The sequence below is a fragment of the Sinocyclocheilus grahami genome, unplaced genomic scaffold, assembly GCF_001515645.1.
Source record: "Sinocyclocheilus grahami isolate Dianchi unplaced genomic scaffold, SAMN03320097.WGS_v1.1 scaffold481.1, whole genome shotgun sequence".
Lineage (NCBI taxonomy): Eukaryota > Metazoa > Chordata > Actinopteri > Cypriniformes > Cyprinidae > Sinocyclocheilus > Sinocyclocheilus grahami.
In genome coordinates, this window is record NW_015505660.1 from 248,304 (window position 1) to 253,377 (window position 5,074).

The following is a 5,074-nucleotide window of genomic DNA, read 5'->3' on the forward strand; positions in this document are numbered from 1 at the left end:
TCTCCCTCACAGACACACACACACTCACTCACTCACAGAGTCACACACACACACACTCACTCACAGAGTCACAGACACTCACTCACAGAGTCACACACACAGACACTCACTCACAGAGTCACACACACTCACTCACTCACTCACTCACACACACACACGCACGGGACATTAGACGATTGAGATGCACATGCACATATTCAGGCAAGATGTGCTTCAGATAAACGTGTGAGAGAGAGAGAGAGTGTGTCTGTGACTGTGTGTGTGTCTGTGTGAGAGAGAGCGAGAGAGAGTGTGTGTGTGTGTGTCTGTGACTGTCTGTGTGAGAGAGAGAGCGCGTGTGTTTTTTTTAGGGATGCACGATATATCGGCCACCATATCGGTATCGGCCGATAAATGCTCATTTTTTTCTGTTATCGGTATCGGCCTGATAAGAAAATTTGGCCGATATCTTAAAGCCGATAAATAATGCATTATTTCCTTCAGAGACACTTCAGATGCGCGCTGTTCGTTTGCAGCCTTTTGTCCAATTATTACGTTGTAATATTGTGTTTATTTGATGTATATCTTATTTATCTCATATAGAATGCGTTTGGTTAAGTTAAAAGAGCGCTTCAGTTTACCGGTGATCGTCTTTAGCTCAGCGCACGCAGCTCAAACAGCAGTGCACAACATTAATAACTATGATTGGGAATGTTGTGTTTATAACATTCTAATGAGAACATTATTATAATAAAACGTTGTGAATTCTTTGGGTTTAGTTGCCGTGTTTCAGCGCGTTGTTATGGGAAGAGCGCATCCACAACAGGATCACACATTCTGACTATAGCACGCAATAACTGCATCATTTTGTACATATATAAGTTGTAATATTATGTTTATGTTGTATTAATATTAATCTCAGGATGCATTTCCTTGAGTTAAATAAGCTGCCAGCAAAACGCTTCAGTTTACCGTGTTCATTCAGCTCTTCAGCTTCAGCTCTTCATTCAGCTCTTCAGCTTATTTTTAAAACGTACACCGTTCAAACTAGACTGCTTATGTTGAAGTGTTTGGGATGTGGCTTTTAATGATGAGACCTTTTTTGTAATCAGGCTCTCAAAAAGTATATAACAATTTGGATATAGATTTATCGGCCAACATATCGGTTATCGGCTTTCAAAAATAAAGAATAATCGGTTATCGGTATCGGCCAAAATTTTCATATCGGTGCATCCCTAAGTTAAACTAAAAATAAATTACTAAAACTTTAGTAACTTTACTAAAACTAAAACTTTGTAAACAAAAATTAAAGTGAAAACAGAACATGTACAAATAAAATCAAAATAGTAACATGTATTACTATAAATGAGCATTGAAACTTCTCATAGTAGGTCATATGAATCCTGCACATTTAAGTCAGAGGTTTTCAAAATATTTTGAGAAAAACTGTGTAATTAAAAAAAAGAAAACACAAAAATTTGATTACAATTATAGATTATAATTTAATCTAATAAATTAAAATGAATAAAAACAAATTTGATTAAATTAGGAAAAGAGTAAAGTAAAAATACATATTTACTAAAAAAGTAAACAAACAAATTCAGTGCTGTAATGAGTAGAAAAACTTTCCAAATAATATTAGACTTATTATATACTACTAAAACTCACGGAATAAATCAAGTCTTTAAGAAATGCCTGTTAAGTGTTAGGATGTGTGTGTCACATGAGGATGAGCATGTCTCAAATGGACTATTTAAAGATTAATTTATGGGATTTATGTGTCATTTTCACATTCATAAAGTTCTCTAATGCCACTGAATGGTGCCACATTAATATTTTGTCTTTATTGGCATTAAGGAGCCAAATGTGTTGATTGGAAAGGCTGTGTGTTTTATTTCAGTGGTGTGAAGTGCATCATGTCATGCTGGTCTGCTCTGATTATCAAACTGTTTCCTTTTTAAATGAAGATTTGCGAAGTCAGCAGTAAATACAGGCGTCTTCCTCTTTCATGTGTGATCGTCTTCCTGCGCCGAGAGGAACTTCTGAAAGCACACAGACGGACTAGTGCTGCTCAGTGACTGCTTGCGGTCGGCAGATCAAGTGTGTTTTAGATCACTGTAGAGAGCAGATGCACACAGACATGTGATTTCACAGGACAGCTTTATTAGTGTGCTTTCCTGCCATACCCGTCTCATCTTTATTGACAGTCGAGTGAGTAAATGCTAGTGATCCCATCATTTCACACGCATCTGAAAACGCTGATTCATCTCTAAGCAACAGTCACCTAGGCGATACTTCCATGACAACCGAGAGAGAGAGAGAAAGTTGTGTAAAAGGGTTTGTGTGATGAAGCGCAGCCGTCTAATGACACGTGGATTGACTAACAATATGATTTATTTGATGTGTAGCTACACATTGTTCAGTGTAGATTGATTGAAGATAGTGGTGGGCGGTATGACCAAAAATTAATATCACGGTATTTTTCCAAATTATACCGGTTTCACGGTATATGACGGTATTTGTTTTTTATTTTTTCCATGCATGACCGGGTGTAAACCACATGGTCTACTGATTGAGAGAGGAAATAGGCTACTGCAGTAGATTGACTTAGAATGCCCTATTTTACTGTCATGATGAGTGAATATTGTAGAAAAATTCCACTCTAAATAGTGACGAAACACGACCCATTTGTACATGTTAATCAGGAGTCACTCTCATTTATAATCGCGACATCGTCTGATAAAATCAACATGCATCTACAGTAGATGCATGTTGCGCGGCTATGTGGTGGTTTTGGCTATATTACTTTTTTTGTCTCATGCAGCGCACTGCCTGCGTCTGAGTAAAAAAAAAAAAGTGCATTATATTAATAGATGAACTATGCTCATATTTATAATTCCAAACAATCAGTAAGCGACAGGTGCTTGGAAACGCTGTTTTGTACTCATTTATTGATGAGTCGGCTGTGATACGGCCAGCTGAAAGCGATGCTTCTCTGCCGTTCACTGCACAGAACAGACGCCGAGAGAGACGACACTGCTAGTAACATGTATTACTATAAATGAGCATTGAAACTTCTCATAGTAGGTCATATGAATCCTGCACATTTAAGTCAGAGGTTTTCAAAATATTTTGAGAAAAACTGTGTAATTAAAAAAAAGAAAACACAAAAATTTGATTACAATTATAGATTATAATTTAATCTAATAAATTAAAATGAATAAAAACAAATTTGATTAAATTAGGAAAAGAGTAAAGTAAAAATACATATTTACTAAAAAAGTAAACAAACAAATTCAGTGCTGTAATGAGTAGAAAAACTTTCCAAATAATATTAGACTTATTATATACTACTAAAACTCACGGAATAAATCAAGTCTTTAAGAAATGCCTGTTAAGTGTTAGGATGTGTGTGTCACATGAGGATGAGCATGTCTCAAATGGACTATTTAAAGATTAATTTATGGGATTTATGTGTCATTTTCACATTCATAAAGTTCTCTAATGCCACTGAATGGTGCCACATTAATATTTTGTCTTTATTGGCATTAAGGAGCCAAATGTGTTGATTGGAAAGGCTGTGTGTTTTATTTCAGTGGTGTGAAGTGCATCATGTCATGCTGGTCTGCTCTGATTATCAAACTGTTTCCTTTTTAAATGAAGATTTGCGAAGTCAGCAGTAAATACAGGCGTCTTCCTCTTTCATGTGTGATCGTCTTCCTGCGCCGAGAGGAACTTCTGAAAGCACACAGACGGACTAGTGCTGCTCAGTGACTGCTTGCGGTCGGCAGATCAAGTGTGTTTTAGATCACTGTAGAGAGCAGATGCACACAGACATGTGATTTCACAGGACAGCTTTATTAGTGTGCTTTCCTGCCATACCCGTCTCATCTTTATTGACAGTCGAGTGAGTAAATGCTAGTGATCCCATCATTTCACACGCATCTGAAAACGCTGATTCATCTCTAAGCAACAGTCACCTAGGCGATACTTCCATGACAACCGAGAGAGAGAGAGAAAGTTGTGTAAAAGGGTTTGTGTGATGAAGCGCAGCCGTCTAATGACACGTGGATTGACTAACAATATGATTTATTTGATGTGTAGCTACACATTGTTCAGTGTAGATTGATTGAAGATAGTGGTGGGCGGTATGACCAAAAATTAATATCACGGTATTTTTCCAAATTATACCGGTTTCACGGTATATGACGGTATTTGTTTTTTATTTTTTCCATGCATGACCGGGTGTAAACCACATGGTCTACTGATTGAGAGAGGAAATAGGCTACTGCAGTAGATTGACTTAGAATGCCCTATTTTACTGTCATGATGAGTGAATATTGTAGAAAAATTCCACTCTAAATAGTGACGAAACACGACCCATTTGTACATGTTAATCAGGAGTCACTCTCATTTATAATCGCGACATCGTCTGATAAAATCAACATGCATCTACAGTAGATGCATGTTGCGCGGCTATGTGGTGGTTTTGGCTATATTACTTTTTTTGTCTCATGCAGCGCACTGCCTGCGTCTGAGTAAAAAAAAAAAAGTGCATTATATTAATAGATGAACTATGCTCATATTTATAATTCCAAACAATCAGTAAGCGACAGGTGCTTGGAAACGCTGTTTTGTACTCATTTATTGATGAGTCGGCTGTGATACGGCCAGCTGAAAGCGATGCTTCTCTGCCGTTCACTGCACAGAACAGACGCCGAGAGAGACGACACTGCGCCGGGAGAGTCAGACCTAGCGCTCGCGGGACAGCACTGGCGAAATTTTCCAACTGAATCATAGCTAAGGTTCATCCAAAAAAGTCACTAGGTTTGTCAGTATATATATATATTTTATGGAAAAAAGCCACTAAAAGCGTCTGAAAGTTGCTAAATCTAGCGCTGAAGTCGTGCTCGTGTGTGTGAGACGCGGGAGCTGATGGCAGCGGCGGTGGATATTTGTGGCGGTCAGTGTGGATATTGTGGATGAGTTCTTCTGTGTCATCACGTTCTATTAGTTCTACAGCTTCAGTTTCTGAACTTTCACGCTTAGTAACACATACAGCTGTTCCCTCACCACAGTGCAACAGTGAAAAGAG

The 5,074-nt window shown here is 37.9% G+C and overlaps 1 protein-coding gene across 1 annotated transcript in view; it reads left to right on the forward strand.

Annotated features, from left to right (window-relative positions):
* The window catches only part of clcn3 (chloride channel 3), a 56,472-nt gene that overhangs the window by 947 nt on the left and 50,451 nt on the right, over positions 1-5,074 (forward strand). The window lies entirely within an intron of this gene.